Source organism: Manis pentadactyla, chromosome 7 (genome assembly GCF_030020395.1).
Source record: "Manis pentadactyla isolate mManPen7 chromosome 7, mManPen7.hap1, whole genome shotgun sequence".
Lineage (NCBI taxonomy): Eukaryota > Metazoa > Chordata > Mammalia > Pholidota > Manidae > Manis > Manis pentadactyla.
Window position 1 is genome coordinate 9,649,658 of NC_080025.1, and position 24,290 is coordinate 9,673,947.

Genomic DNA, 24,290 nt, shown 5'->3' on the forward strand with positions numbered 1-24,290 from the left:
TCTATCTATCTATCATCTGTCATCTATGGTGAGATTTAATTCTAGAAATTGACTCCCACGACTGTGGGGCAGGCAAGTTGACATTTTGCAGGGTAGGCCAGCAGGCTGGAGACCCAGGGAAGGGTTGATGCGGCAGCCTTGAGTCTGAAGGCAGCCTGGAGGCAGCACTGCCTCCTTCGGGGATGTCCATCTCTCTCTCAGGCTCCCACACGTTACGGAGTCCCTGCTTTACTGGACACCTGCAGACCACATGTGCATCTCCTCTAGCAAATACCATCGCAGTGACATCTGGTCTGGTGTTACACCAAATACTCGGTGCTGTGGCCTAGCCAAGCTGACCTACAGTGAACCATCACACTGATTGATCTACAAAGTTTGGGTACCGCTGCATTTAACCTGCATATATGCAAGAATAAAATAAAAAGCTACTTAGTTTTTCCTGGGAGCCACTGGAGGGCAGTATGAACAAGGGAAATGGGGGATGTGACTCATCTGTGGCTTTCTCTTTGAACCACATCAGCACTGCAAGATACCCAAGGGGATTTCTCCGTTCACAGGGGATTTCTCCATTCACGTCTCTCTAATTTTACAATTGAGGTTACTTTCACTGCCTGAAAGCTTACACTGCCAGGTTATAGAATACATTAATGATAGAGGCTAGAGATAGAACTGTGGCTTTTTGACTTTATGTGTCATGTCCTTCCCATTTGAAGTCATCCTAATAATTTATATGAATTGTATCATAATTAGTGCAAGTTAAAATTAATGATACTTAATTATTTAAGGGAAATGATTTGAGATATTTATGAGTTATTTTGGTTTTTATAAGTTACGTGTGATGACATGGCACATGTGCGTTATGCAGATTGTATGAGTCAAGAATCCATATAATTGTTAAGTATGAATTATGGAATGATAACCTTTCAGGATACCTAAATGGTGTTGGTATTGGGTCCAGAGCTAGTTTTGGTGAACATTCTAGGGGTTCTGTTTGTTTTTCTTTCGGTAAAATATTCCCTTGGAGGAACCCAGAGGAGGCTTGTGACACGTGAAATTGGCATGCAAAGATTCCTTTCTTTTTCCTGGTTATGTGTGTGTGTTGTGGGTGGGGGCTTTGGGGGAAGGAAAATCATTTCTGTTTTTTTTTGAGTCAAGTCTTTTGTACCTCGATTGGAATGTTCTAATACCTTCTTGTTAGAACAGGCAATGTGTATGAAAGGCTGAATTTTTTTTGAGAATGGGTGAGTGTCTTAAAAATAATGACTCCTAACCTATTTGGAAAGGTCTGTGCTTGTTTTTGTGAGTTTGACCTCCTGCTTTCCCAGCAGCCCTCATTGTCTGAAGGAAGCTGGTAGGCTCAGGTTTGGTCTCCCCACCAGGGGGCAAGCGAAGAATGGCAGAATCAGCCTGACCTGGACTTGGCCACTGCAAACGCACCATCCTGACGCTTCCTTCACACATGTACATCCCCGAGAGGTTTCATGTGCGTATGTGTGTGTGGCTGGGGGTAGAAGGCAAGCGGAGGGGAAATGTCATTTTGTGTAAAATTGGCCACATTTTCCACTCGGCCTCTTAGAAATCCTTCTATGATTGGAACACAGGGTTTCAATGGAAATTCTAATACTATGGGGCTTGTCTAATATGCGTATTTCAAACTTGCCAGACCCACCCCCACTCCCACCCCTATATCCCGAGATTTTGTCTTAACCTATTTATCTGGCTACAAAAATGCATAGGAATGTGATTACAGTATGCTCTTAGAGACATTGCGTACCGTAGACCTGTGGAAGAGGGTTTTCAACATAATATTACTAAATAATCAGAACTCTCTGTAAACTATTTATTTGTTCCCACCCTCACTGAGACATAGTTGGCACGGAGCCCTGTACAAGTTTAAGGTGTACGGCCCAATGGCTTGACATATATATAATGTAAAGTGTGTAGAACAACTTTTTAGAACAAGTTCAGAAAATCAGGGCAGGAAAAACTGAACAACTAATTAAGGCATTCCAAAATACACACCAAATGATTGCAGAGAAAAACTCTGTTTTCAGACTTTATTGTAATGAGATGAAAACATGCAGAGCCCAATCGTGCATTAACCAAGATATTGAAAAATTATAGGTGAGTTAAATACTTTATTGGTGATTTTATTTTCCCATGGAGTCATGCAATTTCAGAGAGCCATGCATATGGAAAAAAAATGTGGCGGTGGATGCATGGATACCAGCATTGCTTTCAGCAAGGGCTGTTCTTGCCAGCATGTGGCTTATATAATTAATCTCTTCACATAACCCTGTAAAAGACCATTAGATGGGTTATGAAGTCACTTGATCTTTTCATGCTCATTACAGCTTATATTCATTAAACTCTAACACACAGGTAATTCCCCATTTCCCCAGTAGTTTTTACTGCCTCTATTGATTTGAGTATTTTAAGAAGCCCTTCTTGTTAGTGAATGCCCCAGGCATTCTGCAAGACTCGGTCTGTGTGAGAACGTCTTAGAACTGCTTTTTTCCATGAAACCGTGCCTCTGTAAGTTTACTAGTTCCACGCTACATGACTAAACTAATTTTTCAGGTGCTTCGAATGGGGTATAGAAGGCTATTGCTTTGCTAAAAAAACAAACAGAAACTCCAAGCTTTACAGTCAGCTCCTATCCATTTCTCTTTACTTACCTCCCGAAGTACCTGTTAATGATTCATTACTTATAAAAATAAATTATAGGTACCCGCAACTCTGTTTGTAGTTTCTTGAAAGTTTTTGATTTGGCTCCCATTAGGAAAATAGGTATGTGGCATTTATGGGGGCATGTGAATCAAATTGCTGTGTAATTTTGCATATTAAATAAAGTGCACTATAGGGCTAGGTGCACATCGGGTTGAAAAGCATGTCTCCTTATAACAGACCGTGTTGGCTGCCTACATCTGTTACGTGACATATATGCCCAGCAAGTAGGGCTGATGGTGGGGTGTTAGATACAGAAGGCTCCTTTTCATGATGGCCTCTGAAATTTGCTTATGTTATAGTCACCTCTCAGACAAAACACTGAGTTTCAAGCTCCTGGTTTTCTTTTTTGAAGAAAACCCTTTTTCAAATAAAATTATACGTAGCATCCCCGTATATTAGGATGAAAGCAAAACCAGTCCTTTTTGGGAGGAGGGATAACAATCTCAGAGCCGTGCCACCTATTTCCCAAAGGGACATCATTCTGACCTGCACGACCCCTCAGAACTCAGTGTGAGAAACACTGAAATAGGAGAGTAAATTGTTTTTGTCTTTACGTACTATATATTTTCCATTCACTTTTTATACTTGTTGAGTCACATATGTGGACAGAAGCCCTTGTGTACTTTCCTGGGAGCTGAACTTCAGATCAGGGATTGGCAAACTTTTTTCCATCAAGGGCAAGATAGTAGGTATTCTCAGCTCTGTGGCCGTCTGCTCTCTGCCACAGCTCCCCAGCTCTGCCGTTCTGGCGTGAAAGCAGCCACAGACACATGGAAATGAAGGAGCCTGGCTGTGTCCCAGTACAGCTCTATTTATGGACACCAAAATTTGAATTTCATATAATTTTTGTATGTGATGGACCGTTATGGTTTTGATTTTTTTTCCCCCAGCCACTCATCAGTGGATAAACAACTCTTAGCTCCTGGACCATAGAGCTTGGTTTCGTCTGTGGGCCACAATTTAACCGATTCCTGCTTTTGTCGTCCCATAGATACTACTTTTAAGAAAAAAGGGAAATGCTGTGTGCTTAGCTGACGTTCAGATTAAGGTGTTTGTAGTTCATCCCGGCCCCGCTTTCTGACAGCCTTACCCCCCTTTTCTGAGTGTGCTGGATATGTTCGTGTTGTGTCTCAGAGGCTGCTAATTCTTCATACAAATGTTCTCGTATCAGTCCGTTGTGCCAAGAGACAGTTAACCTGGGTTACAAAATGGCTAAACTGCAGTGTGTAAAACTAAAAAAAGTGATTATTTTCGATTTAATATTTGATTTTTTCCCAGGGTCTTAGGTTTTCTTCCTAATAGACATTTGCTCAGGAAGTGTCCAGTGGGCCTGTCCCCGGCTGCGCCCACTCCTGACACACCAAGTGTCGAAGTGTAAGAAGAGAGGAGATACAGTTAATAACAAAGTGCCCAAGGAGTGGACACAGCAGTAAACAACGTGCAGTCTTGTCCAGTGAAGGCGCTGGGTCGGGCCTCACCCCCCTCCCTCTTCTGGTCTTCCTGGGATGCCTGCCTTGGTCTTAGGGTTTGAGGGGGTAGGTGAAAGCTGTAGAGAAGGCAGCTGGCCATCCCAAGGTTCAGATGCCTATATTCATTTTGCTCATCCTCCTTCCTGCCTTTCAAGGGCTTCCTCTGGGGAAGAACCATCTGTAGGGCACGCTGGACGTAGACGAGTATACATATACACGTATGGAGTATACATTACATGTATTTACTTGGTGACCCAAGGCAGGCGGGCCCCAACAGAGGCACATGTTGCTGCCAGCAAGACTCTGTGTGTGGATCCTGTAAGGCTAGGGAGGCGGGACAGGGTGAGGGAGGAGGATGGTGATTGGTGGCTTTGCACTTCAAAGTAGAGTGATGGGCAGATGGGAGCCACTGCAGGCTCTTGAGTGAAGGAGTGACCTGAGAAAAAGATTGTGGATTGTGGAGGAAGTGAATTTTAATTGTTCTGAGAAGATGGGCTGCAAAAGCAGGAGGCAGGGAAATTAGGAGGCTGTTTTTTATGCAGACCTGCATTAGGAAGGTGGTTGTGGGTGTAAAGCAGGATTAAATAGGTGAGAGGATTCTGAGAGAGAATGGGAGTTTGGTGATGGACTGAATGTGAAGAGGGAGAAAGAGAAGCGGGTCTGGTGGCATGCCATGGCTTCTCTTTTCCAGGTAAAGGCAGCTTGTTGTTCTGGAGGGAGCATTGTCCTTGAAGTCAGATGCTCCAAGGTCACATCCAGTTCCAAACTCACTGAGACCTTATGACATTCATTCATTCATTCACTTGTTTATTCATTCAGGCACACATATTTATCGGGCACTATTGTTATAAGGTCATGAGAGAGCCTGACCTGGCTTCAGAGGGCTCAGCGTTAGGAGGGGCTCTGACATGTGGACAAGCAGTTGTAATGCAGCAGCGTGGGGGCGCGGGGTTCCTGAAGGGCAGGGCTGAGCGCCTCAACGGCGATGCGTGGGAAGGTGAAGGGCAGACGAGCTTGCTCAGGAGGCCTGGGAGGTGGTGAAAGCGGAGCTTCAGAGGCAGGGGCAGGGGGCTTCCAGTGAGAAGGGAGGGAAGAGAGGAGGAGGGCCAGTGAAGAGAGGTGCTCACCGCTTTCCACCGCGGTCCACGGAAATTAGAGCAAATATTTAGGGCAGGTATTCAGAATATCTTCTCATTTATGAAATAAAATTACTTTTTGAGGAGGCAGCTTCTTCTGGTGTTTGACATTTGAACGTTGTGCCTGTAGATTTTCTTCCTTCAGGCCGAGTGTGTTTATCTCATCAAAGGTTGGAATATAGGCGTTTGAACCTTGGGATGGCCAGCTGGCTCCCCCAGCTCAGGTTGCTATGGGGAAGGGAGGGAAATGATGCTCTTTGGTTCTCGTGGGGCCCCAAAGCCCCAGAACCAGCCAGGGAGCCAGGAGGCTGAGGCCAAGGGACCCCGGGCTGCCGGGACTGTGCCTGTCCCCTCCTGCCTTCTGAGGAGGTGTTATGTTTGTGCTCAAGCCAATTCGGTCGCACTGTGAGCCCCAGACCTTCCAGGGAAGGGCCTGCCTTTATCTGCACGGGACCTCTCCATTCACAGTGTGAGAACCGGCATTTACACACCTACCTGGTGTACCGCCAGATGCTTGTATCACTTTACGGGTTTAGCACATGTTCATCATTCTTGACTACACTGACTTTTTATTAGTTTATCCTCCCCATGTGACCATAAACTCCGTGAGGACAAGGACCAGAGATGTACGTTCAGCACCTTGTATGAAGTCACAGAAATGACTGGCGGTGAATGAATGCAGATCATACTCCCCTTCCCAGAGCTGGGACTATAATGACTCCATTAATGCCTGCCGAGTAAATACATTTTTTTCCTCCTTTTTAGTTGCCTATATACACACACACATATATATACACATACATACCCATGTAACAACAACCAGCCAAACTGAGATATAGAAACTCCTGGCACCCCATAAGTTTTTCTTCTGGGGGAGGGGGTTGTCAGTATTACATAGTCTAATTTTAACATTAAAATTCATTTACTTAGCTACATTTTCTAGAACATTTGCCATGTACGTAGCGTCATGCTACATACTGAGGGGGAGACCTACAGAAGTAAGATACAGAAGTAAGATACAGAAGTAAGAAGTATCTTACTTTGTGTGTCTTTGCTTGTGTATCTTTGCTTGTGTGCGAGAGAAGACCAAACATGGAATCATCCCATAACCAATTGTTTACCAGAATCAGCACTGTAGGCCCGTGGTTTCTGGATTTGTTGTTTATTTTTATTTTTTTAGCAACAGAATCCTTTCAAAAAAGTAGCATTTCTGTGGAGCCCAGTATATAAATCCAACAAGTAACGGAATGTTTTGGTTGAAGCTGGAACCTTGTGAGGCCCACTGGGTAAGTGCTCTGGGGATTCAAGGCAGGAAGAGATGCCGGTGGCTGGAGCATCTGGAGAGGAGCCCTGAGACTGGAGATGAGCGGGATACAGGGCAGGGGTGGGAAGTGAGGGCAACTAGAGTGGAGGAAAGTGGCCGTCCAGCCAGAGACAGATGCAGGAAGCAGAGGAGCCTGTGGTCTGATTTCCTGGTGGCACTGGAGCATGTGGGAGGGGGGGCCAGGGAGGGTGCCAGGCAGTGGGGGCAGCCTCACCTCGGACAGGGTCTCCAGGAAAAGAGTAGTCCTCACCCGTTACTGCTTTGTATTTCCTCATGTGTTTTGCTTAAATTTTACTCCAAGTGAAGAGACATCAGCTGTTTTTCTTTGATAGCCAGATCAACCCTGGGGAATAGCTTAAGGGGAAGGTAGGTGAGTAAGGGCTGTGCGCCACTGGGGCCAGGGGCAGAAAAGGGCAATAATTCCCGGGGACACCATCTCCTTGAGCCGTTTGAGGATTTCAGGACACCGAACAAATGTCTTAGTGTTTAAAAGGAGATTTGCAAAGAACGAGCATGGAGACTAAACAGAAAGGCGTAGGAGACCCCATTGAAAGATTCTAATGCCACCCGCAGGAGTGTGAGTACAGAGAGCACCCCTAATTATATACTGCGAGGCTGCTGAAAGGCTCCAGTGGGCTGGCTGTTTCTGCCACGGCAGGGAGAGCTGTTGCTCACCTCTTGGGGTTAGGGGGCATCCACTTCCACCGGTGAGTAGGTCGTCATTCTGTGTAGCTACGGGGCAACTGACTGAATGGATCGTACCACCAAAAAGGGTTGTGCTTTGCAGCAACCCCAGGTCCTCAGCAGGGCGAGCTCTTCCCCATTGATTAAATGATGCTCTGTCTGGTTCTATAAAAAATGCCCCAGAGTTTAAAGATTCAGCTTTAGGAAGTAATCATGAAAAATAGTTTTTTTGTTGCTGTTGACAGGAAAATTGGTAATGTTTCTATATGCAATTCTTTGACTTGGAAATTCTATCTTTTTGTGATTTGGTTCTACAAATTCAGTAAATACGCAGCAACTGTACATGGAGGGCCAACTGTATACCAGGCACTGTACTGTGAGGTGGCTACACCAGTGAGCAGAACTGCAAAGATTCCTGCCCTCATGGGACTTCTATTATTGTGTAATAATTACAGTGTTTCTCCATAGTCTCATTGACAAGATGAAGCTGCGATGCTTAAGAAAGTATAAGCAACTCATTTGGCTTGAAGTCTTGGTGGATTGAATAAAATTTTTACGAGTAGTGTGTGAAATTTGGGGAAGGTAAAGATTTTAAGAAAAAAGATATAAAAGTGAATGCCACCTCAACATATGAATACCCACTGATGTCCACTGTTTAGTGGCATGATAGAACTTTTTCTCTCTGTCTTAGTATTCCAGGAGAATTCTTTCAGAATTATTAACAGATGTTTTTAAATGTCCTATTTCATGTGGAAAGAAAATAGAATTCGACATCCAGTAGACAAAACTAAGAATATACATGGACAGAGTATATAAATATCTGTGATGTGGAAGTGTGTAATCCATAGACTAGGAAGTTCTTGAGTGACTTTTGGATTTTAAAAAAATATGTCTGTGAACATTTTAGCAATTTCTTTTATGTTAACTTTTGGAGTCAAGATGTATCTGAAACAGTGAACATCAAGTCACACAAAGAAATCTTTCAGGGTATTAATGTTGTGATCCAGTAGCTAAAACAGTCTTCATTTTCTGATTTCTTCAGGATAGTGAGAGACAGAAGCACAAAACCAATGATATGAAGATACTTAAAGACTGTCTTGTCCAGACTGTCTACCTGAAAATCAAATAAACATGTTAAAATAGTCAGCACACATATTTCTCTTATTTATAAAAAGCAAATGTGCTTAGAGAGGGTTGAAAAAACCCCTTAACTTAGAATCCTTTCCTTAAATAGAAAAACACCAGTACTGAAAAAGAAAAGATTAATTATCCAATATTTTACTTGGAGTCTTATTTCAAACACAAAAGTGCTTCGTTGTTTCCTGACTTGGTACTAAGAAGTTTTTTCTTTTCCAAATTAGAAAAATACAGAATGTGATTTGTCAGTTATTTTCACACCTCTTAAATTTAAATTTTAGAGAAATTTAGAGAAAAAGAGTGCAAATAAACTGTGAGAACTGTTTATAATGTTAGCAGAAGAAAAGTAATTTTTCTAAAGTTTCCCTACAAACATATTCATATTATTTGTGTTCAGAATTGGAGATTGAATGTACTAACTTGAGTGCTTCATATTTTTTTCCTGATTTTGGAACAAAAAAGAAAAACCAAACAAATCCAAACCAAAAAACCATAGATTTTCTTGTTTCCTTTGAGTTTTATTTACTCTAAAGGTAATAACATGAGAGAAATTTTCAAAAGGAAGAAAACTCATGATAATTCCATAATCCATTTATTCCACATTCTTTCATTCATATGCCAATGTATTTTCTAATAATTATAATTGTAGTTGGCTCATAGTTCTGTACTTTTGTTTTTATTCAGCTAATGTCTTTCTATATAATCAATTCTCCATAGTATAAAATTTTAAGAAGAAACTGTTTAGTTCTTGAATCTCGTCTATACTGAGTTCCAGTTTCTAATCTGCAGAGTGTAGTAGATTTTTCTTTAACAGCAAAACCATCTTTCAATTTAGTGAATTTGTATTTGTTGGTATTCTGGAATATCACTCTCTGAAAAAGAGACACAACACCACAGGTAGTTTATTAGGACAGCAGTCTTTTTCTCTGACTCTTAATACTGTCTTAGAGAGTCTTTGTTGCCTGTCACAGAAAAATTGATACTGACTTAGACAGATAGGAATTTATGTGACTCATAACAAGAAACCTGGGGTGGACAGGCAAGGGCTAGAGAAGAAGCCCAGTGGTGCTGTCAAGAATGCAGGGCCTATCTGTCTTTCTCTCACTCTCATGAGAATATTGGCTCCTACATCTTCTTTTGTTGCCTTTTAGTCTCAAGATGGCTGCTGCAGTTCCAGCTATCTCCTTTGCATCCAAGGCAGAGAATGGGCACAAGGACTTTTTTGGAGTTTTGTTGTTGTTGTTGTTTAAGTTGGCACAGAAAACTCTCCTCAGAAAACTTCTTACATTTAATCAGCCATGAATAGATCACATGCCAACTCATCTCAGCCACTGGCCAAAATAAATGAGATCACAATAAATGACGAGTGGTGATTCTTTCCTTAGGGTCATGGAAGGGCCTATCCTTCAAGAGATGAAAGGATCAGGGCTCTGCAGGCCAGGAGGAAAGGAGAGGATAGTTATTAGTTGGGCAGTGGTGGCCAAAGGCATAAACCAGGAGAGATGGTAGGTGTGGGTGGCAGGTGGCTGCGTTGTCCTAAACCATGCCCAACCCAAATTGGAGCAAGCTGTCATGGTTCCTGGGAAAGTGGGGGGTTAGAATTGGGGATCAGAAATCCAAAATGTCCAGCCATATTATCGGGGTAAAACCAGAAGTGTCGACTCAGAGCCAAAACAAGCCAAAGCCCGTGGTGTGTCCGAACAGGACCCAGAGATGATGTCAGGGCCCAGGTGGAGCAAACAGATTTCTGCTCATGCCTGGTTTCTGGCTTGGTTTTTGCCTGGTGGGAGTTTACATCACGTTTGCTGCTGACGAGCTGTTTCTGACAGGTGTGGCAATCTCCTGGCCCTTAGACCACTAGTTGACTCTGGGTATGAACATGGGGCACAGGGCCTAGCAGAACCCAAGCACTGAACTAGAGGTGGGGGAAGGGCTTTTCAGGGCCAAGGACCCTGCAAGAGTCCCAGACCCAGGAGGGGCCAGATTTACCCGGCAGTTACCAAAACTGGAGCTCGGGGACAAGGTTTAGAGGGGAAGCCCTGTCGTTTGAGGGTAGGAGGCAGGCTGAGATTAGGGCACTAGGAGCTCTTTGATTGACGTTGGGACCTGAGGGCAGGACAGACAGCCTGCAGTGACTTTGCGACTCAAGGGTGGAGCTGGCTCAGGTCAAGTTACAGGTCTTCTGCCCCAGGGTGGGCTGGTCGTGGGGATTGAAGATTAGGCTGAGCCTACTACAGATGGGGGTCAGCTGGTCCTAGTTAGGAAGAAGAAAGGATATAGCCTAGTCAGGGACAGATGCAAGAAACATTTTGGAGGTGGCATCGGCAGGACTTGGCAAGAGGAAGATGATGTTGGACTTTGAGCCTAGGTGGCTGGCTTTATCAAAAATACAGAATGTCGAAGCAGCAACGCTTTTTATTTTCATTCATTCATTCATTCATTTTTTTCAGCAATGTTTTTTAAATCTAAAACCCTGTTGAGTTTGAGCCGTACATAGGACACCTAGGTAGGGATGTTAGTAATTGATTGAGACGGGGGGTGGGGAGGGGCTGGGGGGGCAGGAGGGAGAGCAGTACAGCTAGAAACAAAGGCTGGGCCATCCCCACGAGGCTGCGGCAGTGAGATCGGATGCGGAGGGAGCTCAGCGCGCTGTTCCAATTTAGGGGCCCCCAAGGAGAAGCCCTTCCCTCAAGTGGTGCTATTTGTTTCCTCTTCATTTTATTTCCCCAGGAATTCTTTTTCCAGATCCCTCAGATTTCTGATTGATTCTTCTTTTCCTTATGTTTTCAGTTATATTCAATTTCTCCAAATGTCTTCATTTGCTTAGGCCCAAAGTGTTTATTCAGATTCTTCAAGGACAAAAAAAAAAAAAAAAAAAGAAAAAAATGTAGGAAAATACTGTCTTCCCCATCCCCAGACAAGAATTTGTGTTTGTTATTCTTAATAATTTCCATTTATAGTAAGTGTTATTTATGGATAATCCCCTAGTTTTCTAAGTGAGAGTTCTTTAAAAAAATGTCAGAAGAAGAATATGTGGCTATTTCTTCTCTCGTTCTTTAATCATACAGCCAATGCAGAAAGAAAAGCTGCTTAGAGCACCTGAATCAAAATCGTTCTAGTGATTGACCACAGGTTGAGTAATCTGACCACACCCTGCACCTTGGAAGGAGCATCCTTAAGCCATGAAGGATTCTATATTTTCTATATTAAGTTAGAGGCGGGTTTTTAAAGATTTATATTAATATGGAAAAAGAAAAATGATTAAAACATATGTGATAAAATAAATGGTTTCCTAAATTGGTATAAGAGTGCAGATAATACTTAGGGGAAAGGTGTAAGTTCTTATCTATCCGAACGGCTACGTAGCTTTGTGATTTTGGGGGGGGAAAGGTGTTTAAGCCAGTTTTTCAAACACAGATGGCAAATGTAAAGAATTTTTCAGCACCGAGATCAAAGCTGTAGATAAGGTAGCCAAGTGTTGATGAAACCAGGACCCTTTCACGTGGAAAGGCAATACGAGCAATAATTATGCACCAGGACTATTCTGGACAAAATAGGGACTAATGGTCACTCTAGTTCTAGACCTTGGTGGTGGTTCACTATTCACAGCGAATTGAAGGGAAAGGAAGGCGTTTCGTCCTTGCTCTGGCCTCTGCGTTGAAAGACTGTTTTGCATATAAAATACAGGTGGTTCAAGGGCCTGGAAATGCCAACTGAGATTATCTTAGTTGTTAGGCTTTTCCCGTTGCTTTTCAAGTCCAGGTGACAGTGTTTGGAGACTGCTGAGTGGATTCAGGGCCCAGCCCTGTAGGTACTTAATGACTTCAGCGTGGGCTTTTAATCTCCTGCCCAAGTGTTATCTTACTTGCCCAGACAAGCCCTTCACCATTACAAGAGAGCGTGGGAAAATTAACACTGGGGCAGCAAGCAGGGAAGGAAAGAAACGTCTGAAGGTAGAAATGAGTTGCATTTAGTGTTTATTTTGATGCGCTCTGGCAACGTACAACTTTAAACCTCTATACTGCTTAAGGAGAGCCCAGCACCCTTCCCCGGGTGGGAAAAAAGAAAAAGAGGATTGAAAAATATACAGGCCATGGCTATCTTTGATGTTTGAGTTGGCTATCAGAAAACCTGAAATGCTGAATGTAATAAAATGTTGACAGCAGTTTCACTTAACATGCGGTAACTCTGGACTAGAACGACGTCTTTGGCACCAAAGGAAATCAAGAGAATAAAGCTGCAGTCGTCAGGATTTGAAGTAAGCCATAGATTATTACCATCTGTACATTTCACAGACCCCTTGCAAAACCAGAAAGCGGGGACCCAGACTGGAGAGTAAGTATATTGAACTCTGGGGTATGTTGTTAGGCGGAAGAAACTAAGAAACTGGTCTGAATTTTTAAATACAATACTACATAAAGCCTGACAATTAAAATTTTTTTTCTGGCGATGGTGGCACTAATAGTTTATATGTCTAAAATCACCAGGGGCGGTTATGTGTGTGCCTCGTGGGAGAAACCCACTGCTGTAAACTTTTACAATACCAAGCCTTCATACTTGCATGATTTTTGTCTAAATGTACAATTATTTGTGAATTGCTGTCCAGTTGCAGATTGTTCCCATACAATGTGTTTTTGTGTTTTTCCCAGAAACTCGTGGAAAGGTTGTCATCACACACATTTAAGTGTTTGGAATAATGAACTGGTTCATCATTATCACAGATCACTTTGCTAGGACTTCTCTTACTTATTATCCAAAAGAAAGTACTTCTGGATGAGCCCATATTAAATAGCCTTAGATTAATTTTTTGTCCCATGTTTGACATTATAACTTGGGCTAGTAACTAGATTACCTACAGACCTGTACAGAGACTAAACAAAAACACAGAAGTTTTAGATCATGCATGTGCACATATATGACCTTTCCTCAGGACCTGTACTTGTTCAAAGACCTTAGACCTAAACTTACAAACTCAAGGGGACGTGAGCTGCTTTTTCATACAAGCGAATGTATGTTTTAAAATAATGAGTGTGTAAGAGAAGCCCATTTATCTACAATGTTTACTTAAAAAGTTAAATTCTATGTAAGTGGGACCATTAGGAAAATTATTTGACATCTCATTGAGAAATAGAAACTTTCTTCTAAATAGGTTTGCTATAAGACTCTCAAAAACAAAATTTCACGGGATCGTTTTAACTTGAAAAAAGCAATTAATGACAGATTGCAGAGAGTCAGCCAATTAATTGTCACTTAGTGAGTTTCTGTCCAACACATATGGAAGACTGTTTATAAACAAGGAGTCATTTTTGTAATGTGCATATGAATTTAGTATATTTGGCAATTCTTGGCTGGTTTGGCAACATGAACATCTTTCATCTTTGATACTTAGATTGGTCTCCTGGATATGACATGTTCTGCGGATAGATTTGCTCTTTCCTTGCAAGTTCTGCAATCTTAATGTTGAGCAAGAAAGTCTTTACCCATTTTTTTTTCCCTTAGCAGCCTAAAATTCACAGAATAATCAAATAGAGAGCATTTGGCCCCCTCAAAATGAGGAGGGTGGAAAGAACAGATTTAATGCCCATGCCTGTTGAACTCTGCATGAGCAAGTACGTTGCATCATCCCCATTACTTTAGGTGTTTAATTCTGAAAACTGCTCCTCTCAACTGTTCACTTTGTAATTAGAGCATGTGTTTGCGTCTGTCCTGCTGCAGGGCGCTCTAGCAGGTAGTACAACCCATTCCATTTCTTCTGTCAATGATGCAGATTCTTAGTTCCTAGGCTAGTCTTGGGGGAGTAATTTAGCACATGTGAAAGGGCCATGAGGCTTTAAGGACTCCTGGGTCCCATTTGATAAATTATTGCCTCACTATATTAAATGGACCCCAGTGTCCTAACAACGTTCATGTCATTTATTTCCACATGTTCCCTGTTCGTCGCTGGAAAAGTGTAACTTTATGGCAAGACAAGCTTGAAAATCCAAGCTCATTATTGCAGAAAAACCAACGGTCATATGTTTCGCATGCATTTTGAAAATATATCTCAGTTTGGGAAAATCTTTGGTAAAGTTTTTATTTTGAATATGTTTTGCTTTTTAATGTCTGTGTAAGCATCTTAAAGCTCGAGCAACAAAGAGCCAAGTAGGCGTAATTGATTTCTCCTGTTGCCAAGTACCTGTGAGCCAGCCCCAAGTTTATGCAGTAGGAGCTGGGGTTGGATTTACGTGTTGAAGAACGTCAGTGATTTGTCTGGAAGTGCGAATGGAGGGAGAACGCAGGTCCTTCACCTCCATCCTGCCTTCTTTCTGAAGTGGCATATGGCATTTTAGCTGGCTGGTGGTGCCAGCCTGGTAGGGATCTTGAGTTCTTCCCACGATTTCTGGGAATTCTCCGCTCTCAGCTGCTCCAGGGCGGGTTAGGAGCAGGGCAAGCCCGCCCGGGCCGCAGCTGCCTGGCCGCCAGCTCTGAGTCAGCTTCCGGTCTCGAGTTTCATTCCTGGCCTCGCTGAGGGTGCCCTGGGAGGTTTGGGGTAAAGTCTTCCTGCACAGACATACGTCGCCCAGAAATACCCTAAGTGTGCTCCCTGGGGTCCCCAACGGGCTAATCCCAGAAGACAAGTCTCCGTCCAGATGGAGGGACCGCCCGGGGACCTGCCCGCCCATGCCTGGATGGGAGCAGCCTCGCTCCGCCACCTGCACCACCTGCCCCGGGACTAGCAGAGGGTGGCCCGTAGGACTCACCTTGCAGTGAGCTGCCCCCGACCCTGAGGGACGACGACTCCCTCGGCCAGGTACACCACCGTGTTTTGCTGTTAGGGAAAAAGCGAAGGAAAATATCACGGTACTACTTTAAAAGTAGTCTGGTTTAGCGGAGTGTCTGTTTGCAAGTTCTTGCATGTATATGAACTTGTGCTCTTTCTGGCACTTGTCCTGTGGGATTGAAACAGTCAGCTACCAGATCTCGTGGAGAATTTCCAACGGGGAGCCCCGAAGGTTTGGCCCCGACCGTGTAGGTGAGCAGGGGTGTGTGAAGCCGCAGTGAATCTGCGCCTGATGAGAGCAGGTCGCGCGGTGGAGGCGCGGACGCTGCTGGGGCTGGAGGATGGAGGCCAAACAAGGCTTCCTCTTCCTCCCCGAGGCTGGTGTCCCGCCTGGCCGGCTCCTGCAGAGCCTGGCCTCTGCCTCCTGCAGGCTCACCGGCAGGTCCCACCCCTTGTTTGGAAGAAGCTCTGCCCTGACTTGATTCTCCTGGAGCTGTGTGGCTTTACCTCTTCACCACGCAACTTCAAAGCCTGCTCTGCTTTTTATTCATTTTATTTTCCCCCCGAAGTTACTCTCTCTTCCATCAGCAGTGAACCCGGCATCACTGAACTTTTTCCCAGTCCTGTGACTGTGGGCTCTCCGCCCTGGCTGTTGTCGTTGGCCTCCTTTTCTGCTTTGCAACCTGCCCTCCTTGGTTTCTGGAACGTTGCATTCATTGTTCTCTTGGGTCTACTTTGCATCCGGGGCCGGCTCACCTGCGCCCTCCCGCGTGTCAGCCCCGCCTTGCTCCTGGGTCTCTCCCTCAGGGGGTCCATGCACCCTACCTGCTTCAGCAGGCACCTTAGAGGATCCTGTAATCCACTTCTCAAACACGGAGCACCTACTTTGCGCCGGGCATTGTTCTGGGCGTGGAGGGTGGCATGACCACACGTCAGGGGTTCTGGGTTCCTGGAGTGTGACCCCACGAGGAAGGGACAGGTACACAGCCCGGGTCCCCACAGCCTGAGAGCTGCCGTGTTCTGGCACGTAGGGCTCCCGCGACACCTAACCTGACCTCAGTCCACAGCCACCTGGCGCCCTCGCCTCTCCCTGAAACTTCAGTCTCTCTTAGATGACCTGTCACTACGTCAAAGACACCATGTCCAAGAAAATGATCTTTACCACTAAGCTAACTGCCCGTCATACCGTCCCACTTGTCACTAAGTCACCAGAATCTCCCCCACTTGCTCAGACTGGAAGCCTGGGAGGGAGATTCCTGGGGTCCCTAAATTTCTCCCCCTGCTTCTGTCAGCTCTTCCCTAATCCCTGTCAACTCCGCCTCCTGCTCCATCCCCATTGCCTCTGCCTGCGGCCACATCCGCACCCTCTGAACTGCTTAATATTTATAAACGGCCTATTTACTTATTCAGAGGCGATTTTTAAAAATTTCCAGTGATTCACGTTCATGGTAGGAAATAGAGATAAAGAGAAAGAAGAAACCGGGAAAAAAAATCACACATTTTACTATTGAGATAACCTCTCTGTTAACGTTCTGAAATTTACCTCTCTAGACTTTTCTCTGTGGTATCTATATAGCTAAATGTTCTCATATATAAAAATCTGAAAAATACCTTCCAATTTGTGATTCTATTATTATCTACGTTGTTTTGTAGCCTACTTTGGTGTACTTAACCTATATGACTGCTTTGCTACATCTATAAACGTATTTGTAATAGTTTTTCTTGACTGCATCATTATTTGAAGTAATTTGCACTTTAATCTCTATGCCATTTCAGTGTATCTACATGCCACTGCTAGGTAATCTTAGATGTTTTTCATTCTTGCTTCTCTTCTGTGGGAAAAACATCAGTGGGTTCCTAGTGCCTACACATACCCTCACCCCTCCTCTTATACTGGAAGATTTTTCTGACCTTCTCAGTATTCAGTATTCCTTCTCCCACTGGGAATAATGTTATTTAGGCCGCACTTTGGTGGTTTTCGTCCATGAACACCTTATGTTGTACATCTGTCGGGAGGGTGGGGTCTTGGGATGGTGGAGGCACAGGACTTAGGATGTTCACAGAATCTCTCCATGCACCTTGCTCCCCTCTCTGCATGCTCCCTTTCTCTCTGTTGCTGTCCAGGTGTTGGGCTACAGATGTGCCCTAGGCAGAGTGGGAGGTGGCTGTGTGTACAGATATAATACAGCAGGATCGCGGTGCTGTGGGAGCAAAGGCCCCGAGCAGGTGACATCAAGCTAGCCTTGAAGTGTGACACGTACTTACCGAGCTCAGGTGGTGGCAATCAAAGAGGACAAGGGTGGCCAGGCTGGCAGGGGTGCAGGAGGCAGGGGCTCAGGGGAAGCCAGGCCCGGATGTCTGCAAAGCTGGGTGCGGTGGGCAGCCCTCGGGAGAGAGGCAGGGAGCTGGGTTGCGGGTGTTGGAGTGGCCGTGGCAAGAAAGAGATGGCAGGTCCAGGGGCTGAAGGACCTTTACAGGGGAACCGCCACCCCGCAGACAGTTTTGATGAGGTGGATTAAATGGCGAAGCATGTAAGGAGACCCAGCATGGTCCTTGCTCCCCAACAGCTCATAATAGCAGTCAAGATAAATTTCTGTGTTTTTATGATTTTGATATCACAAGTCAAATCCTAAAACCCAGATGTTACAGGGCAACCCAGATTATTTTATTGAAGTGACTGGATTTTTTTTCCTACCATTCCAAAAAACTAGAATGTTTTTTTTGATATCTAGGACCTTATTTTCATTGTCTCAAGTATTCCTTCTATTAGGGTTGGCTCCTGTCGATTCTGTTCACTGATATAAAGGCAGGTTAGAATGTGTGCGTGCTTGTGTGCGTGTACATTTACATATTTGTCAACAAATTAGTGCTAGGCAAAAATGTAACTACATCTCTTGAGAGAAGAAGCAAAAAACGTTTTTGCTGTTCAAACGGAATACAGAATTCTGCCATGAAATATCTGCATCTCTTTAAAATCACATCCCGTTTGGCTGACGTCTACACCTGTTTTGTATTTAGCTCACTATCCCTTGCTCCAGCCTTTGGATAAAAGGACAGGAATTATTCAGGCCTCCTGAATAGGATCCTAGTGTTTTAAACCACAAGGGACTTCCCACGGGGTCCAGCCTCCTCGTTTTGCTGCAAAGAAATCCACGACTCTAAAAGCTGAAGCAGGTTGCCCAAAGTGACACAACGCATTAACAGCTCCGCCAAAACCCAAATCCACGGCTTCTGGCTTCCTGCCCTGTGACCTTTCCACTAACAAAAAAGAAAAGAAAAAAAAAGGCGAAAAAAAGCAATTGGAGAATTGAGCTGGCCCATCGCTTTAATTCTTCTACCTCTTTATAGAGGGTGAGAAATCCTGACGTACTTTAAAAGAAACATTGAAGAATGTATCCGGACTTGCAGAGAAGATCAGGAATATTTGTGGTATGCTAATTAGAAAGTATCTTACTATGCAAGAAGCAGAAAACTTGGCACAGGGAGACGCTGTTCCGAGTAACTTAAGAAAACTTCAAAGGTAGGACATGAGTGTTCTTTTTATTTATTTATGTGTGGCTGCCATCAAATTTCTGATAGGGTCTGACACCTTTGTAATGAACCCCATAGAAACTGGGGGGGATATGTCAGACACATGGAAGGAAAAGCAAACAATTTCATTTCCATCTGAGTCTCCTCAGGTGTAAGTCAGGCTTTCCCATAGCACTCACCTGCCAGACTTCTTCCTGTAGAAACTTGTCAGGGCCACCATTAGTCATTTGCAGAGGGATTATAATTTGGCAGCCATGCTGATCACTCCAAGGTGACCCTCTGTTTGGAGAAACAAACCCTTTTCAGTTGTTGTTACGGTTCACTAATCTGACAATGGAGGGAGTTATCTGGTGGGGACATCAAAGTGCATATTCTCCCCACTACTGCTATCCTGGCGGATCTCTCCAAACTACAAGGGCTGCTTCTGCCAAAGAAGTTCTAAATGACCTGGAGAAGAGCGCCAGGACCTGGGCAGATTTCAAGTTCAGGAGCAGACATGATCAGAGAAAAGCCTGCCCCCACGCCAGGGAAGCCCCTGCCCCAGGTGAGAGGGGGCTGTCCTGTCTCCTTGGCTGGTCCTCAGCTCTGCTGCGCTGGGGCACTCAGTGCCCTTTCTGTCCACTTTCTGCACTTATGTCAGACCAGACCATTTCTGGTGCATTTGATGCCAAGGTGAAATCCATCTGGCTGTGGTGTTCAAGGGCCCACAAGGAAGGTAAGACCACTTGCCGCTAGAGGGGAGGCTGTGGGAAGGGTGGGGGCGTTAGGCTTGTTGCCGAACCCATGTCCACACTGGGAAGATCACCGATGCTCACCTTTGGGTTGTCAGTGTCATAGTGGGCAAGAATCTTCCTGTCTGAGAAACATATTAACTCACGCAGGGGACAGTCTTGTGTCTTCCAAAAGGTTATTTGTGGAACATATGTTACTCCCGAAAGCAGGGGTCTGGGGTGAGGTGGATGTGGACGTGGTGAGCAGTGCGCCTCTCCCCGGAGACTGCCATTGTGAAACGAAAGGCTCTGAGAAGCTCTGCTGTAAAGAAGCCTGTTACACTTGCTGCATCCCACACCTGGCCAGAGGGGCCCTTTTTATCCGTAGCACCCACTGACATCTCAAGGATTGCAACTTCTGCAAATGCCATTTGGAGAATACCAGCCAAGAGAGTTGCTCTTTAGCGTTCACTAAATGGTCTCCGGAAAGAGTTCAACTATTTTTCTGAGCCTGAAACTCCTCTCTCTCCGAAAGGATTAGAAACCGCATTTGCAAAGCACTTCCATATGCTTGGCCATGAAGAATCTGGCTGAATAAAGATTCAAAGTGTTGAAAATCGTAAATCCACTACTGTTGTGAATACTAATGTTAATTACCTTGCCCTTTGAACTCACAGCATTTGCATTAGTATTATGCTTGTGATTTGCTTATTTATGTGCGGATTTCTGGATTCTAAGATGTCAAAGTCTTACCTGGTGTAAGAGATAAATGTTCTAAAACCACACATGGCTTTGAGTTTGGATTATTATCTACAAGGATATATATTTACCTAGAAAAGAGCCCATTTATACAATCCTCTGTACCTGTTTCCATATGGATTCCTCTTCTTTTAATTGTTTTTTTTCTCTAACCTAGGGATTTACAGCCATATCTGAACTTGCAGGAAATGTTTTTGATAGATATTCACAGAAACCCCACTCAACTCGGGCAAAGTTTGTAGAAAAGTGCCTCATTCACTTCTAACGTCAACTTTATAACTTCCCACAGATTTTCACATCTCTTCACACCATTGTTTCTCTCCATTGCTTAACTCCAGCTCCATTTCTTCATTTTGTTAACTCTGTGGTCTACACTTCTTAAAACTGTGAATGTTACTCTATTGTATTATTCTGCATTACCTGCAGTTCAGCATTTCTTAAATTAGGTTTTTCCCAAAGCAAAATTTTTGAAATATACAGAAATAGGTAAACAGGTCTCTTTACTGCAGAACTTCTCAGTGCCTTTAATATTCTAATATACATTGTTGATCTCCAGAAGGGAGAGAGAATAGTATTTTTCAAACTTGGTTAGCTACTGAACCTCTACCTCAATACCTTTAATAGCACCTTGTAGGAATGTTATTCTGCAAATCCCACGCTAGAAAATGCTGTCCTAGTTTCAAATCCAAACTCTTCACCTGTATTTTTCTTTTTTTTCTTTTATGTTTATGTATTTTTTTTTTTTTGTAGATAATTATTTTTTATTGAAGGGTAGTTGACACACAGTATTACATTACATTAGTTTCAGGTGTACAACATAGTGATTCAACATTTATATACATGACAATTCTAGGTACCAGCTATCACCATACCAAACTGTTACAATTATCTTGACTATATTCATTACATCCCGGTTACTTATTATTTTACCATTGGAAGTGTGTACTTTTTTTTTTTTTTTTATGGTGAGGACATCTCTCATATTTATTGATCAAATGGTTGTTAACAACAATAAAATTCTGTATAGGGGAGTCAATGCTCAATGCACAATCATTAATCCACCCCAAGCCTAATTTTCATCAGTCTCCAATCTTCTGAGGCATAACAAACAAGTTCTTACATGTAGAACAAATTCTTACATAGTGAATAAGTTACATAGTGAACAGTACAAGAGGAGTCATCACAGAAACCTTCGGTTTTGCTCATGCATTATGAACTATAAACAGTCAGTTCAAATATGAATACTCATTTGGTTTTTATACTTGATTTATATGTGGATACCACATTTCTCTCTTTATTATTATTATTTTCAATAAAATGCTGAAGTGGTAGGTAGATACAAGATAAAGGTAGAAAACATAGTTCAGTGTTGTAAGAGAGCAAATGTAGATGATCAGGTGTGTGCCTGTAGACTATGTGTTAATCCAAGCTAGACAAGGGCAACAAAACATCCACGGATGCAGAAGATTTCTCTCAGAACAGGGGGGTGAGGTTCTAAGCCTCACCTCTGTTGATCCCCAATTTCTCACCCGATGACCCCCCTGCGACTGTGCCTGTCTTAGGTTGTTCCTCCCTTGAGGAATCTTACCCGTCTCTGGCTAACCAGTCATCTTCCGGGGCCATACAGGGAAATGTAAAGTTGGTAAGTGAGAGAGAAGCCTTATTGTTTGAAATGGTTAGCTTTTTATTTCTTTGCATATTTATGCCCTGTGGCTTCTATGCCCAGCATTTGTCTTGAGGTATCTTTACCACTTGGAAGAATTATGATACTCGGTAAATTTGATATGAGGCACGAATTCTATTTAAGGGTTGTAATTAGGAAGGAAGAAGAAAACCTATAGAAGTAGCAGGCGGAAGAAAACAAGGGAAGATTGATTATTTCTTTGACATATCTTCTTGTAGAGTAACTTCAGCATGTATAGGTTTTAAGCTACTACTTAAATTGCGCACCCACATTAACATAATAGGAGTATAGTTACATAACCAAAGCATACCTGTAATTACCAGCCATCTCCAGTGAAACCAAGAAAACCAGTTAGGCACCTTAGGCATTTGTGAAAACTTATCTGTGATATGGTGGATATTGTCCAACTGAACTTGAACAGTCTGAGAGAAATCAGACAAATTAAAACAACCCATTCCTGGGGAATGTTCACATCCCTTATGTTCTTTTAACAGTAAATAGTCTGTAGTTGTAAGATTTTGGAGCACAACAATTTGCACTTCTCCTAATTCTTGATGGAGTACCAACAGTATAGATCCAGTCAAATTTGTTGTTTTACTGTATGCACAGGCCAGCTTAGATATCTCCTTCCTCATTCCCATGGCAAGTCCAGGAACTGGTGGGATGGGTGCATCTACAGCTGTAGCAGTGCGTGGATCTTTGTTGGAGTTTTTTGATGATTCACCTGTATTTTTCTTAGCACTCCTCCAGCATTATGTCCTAGTATCCCTTTTATGATCTGCCCCCAGAAAACTGTTTTATAATCCTCCTAGAATACTTTGCTTTTCCCCACATTGAGTCTTTTCTCATGACATTCCTTTCCTCTTCTCTGTCGATCCAATGATCTTTCCTAGCAAATCTGGATTGCTTTATTTTCCTTCCTGTGCACCTATATGAGAGATCACAGTTCTCAAATCCCAGTTCCTCTGGGAAGACTTTCCTGACCACCACAACCCACAAAGAATCTCTCTTACAGCTGTTGTCATCTGCACCACACCTTTGCCCAGTGTTATGAATGCTTACTGCCTTGTCATTTATCACATATATGCTCTCTCTGCTCTTGGAGGCTTAAAACCTTTGTGTGTATGTATGCGTGTGTGTGTGTGTGTGTGTGTGTGTGTGCGCGCATTTAATTTCTCGTTGAGCTTTGCACACAGGGGAAATGCCATTGAATGAAAAGGACAGTTTATATTTTGTTTTGAAGACTGCTTATTCATTCTCTGTCTTCCTGGATACTAGGAGTAGAGTGGGATAGGCTTGTCGGTTTACCTACCTCTTGGTACATGAGGTGGACAGAGGCTATAGAAAAGGAATGAATAATTGCTGTAGGAATTGCAACAAACATTAAGCACACAGGAGGTGCCAAGCTGTGAATGAGAAGCACCATTATTTTCCCTAAATGAGTTTCCAGTCTGTTGGAGGAGATATATGCCATTTAATCAAAGGCCATGCTAGTAGTACCGAAAACCGTTATAAGAATACAGAATTCAGGGTGGTGATTGAAAGGTCAGGAAGGCAGATACAAGGCATGTAAGAGATGGAAAGGAAAAGATTTACCAAGCAGGAGATAGTGATTTAGGCCAAAAGAATAGGGGGGGTTAGGAGTTTGGAAGGTGTGAGGAAGAAAAGCAGATTCCATTAGAGGAAAAAAATGTGATGACTGAACTGGTAGGCAAGAAAACCTCTGAGTGGTTTGCTTTCTGGGGCGTTGGCAGAGGTAAAGGGTGACTTCTCGGGGGTCATGTAGTGAAAGGCACATAGGCACCGAGAGGCCATGAAAACACTGGTTAAGCCAGCAAGTGATGTGGTCAAATGTATGCTTTGGGGAACATGGAAGACAGAGTTGAGTATAGACGAGAAAAATGAGGGTCCAGCTGAGATGGTCACAGATCCAATGGTCTTGGTTTTTCCAGCAGATCTGGGCATAAGGAGTAGAGGAAACCCGCAGCCCAGTTGCGGGAGAGAAGGATGTGCACGTAGGGGACCATTTCCCGTGGCAGGGGTTTGAATTTCTTTGGTGAAGTTGATCATGCAGGTGCCTTGGGCTCTGGCTGTCCACCTTCCAGTGGCCACACCTTTATGGCTTTCTGACAAGTGCCCAACCTGTTGAAGAAGGTAAGCTCACCCTGAAAGGGTATCTCGCCACGACCCTCCTTACCCAGAATGACTCAGGAGACACGGGCCCACGCAAGAGACGTTATTATCTGAAGGAGAGAGTGGCTGCCCAGAAAGGGGGGTTGGGGGGGGAGCAGCAGAGAGAGCAGCGGGACAGAGAGCAAAGAGCAGAGAGAGAGAGAGAGAGAGAGAGAGAACAGGGAGAGCAGGGG

General features: G+C 43.7%; 1 protein-coding gene across 4 annotated transcripts in view; it reads left to right on the plus strand.

The window, feature by feature from the left end:
• The window catches only part of STOX2 (storkhead box 2), a 183,467-nt gene that overhangs the window by 26,681 nt on the left and 132,496 nt on the right, over positions 1-24,290 (plus strand). The window contains exon 1 of one of the 4 annotated variants that reach the window (XM_057505083.1): positions 10,987-15,270. The exons of 2 other annotated variants lie outside the window; for them this stretch is intronic. The gene's annotated coding sequence lies outside the window, so the exon portion shown is untranslated. Of the gene's footprint in view, positions 1-10,986; positions 15,271-24,290 lie in introns of those variants that run through there. One more of the 4 variants, XM_057505084.1, reaches the window with a different exon arrangement.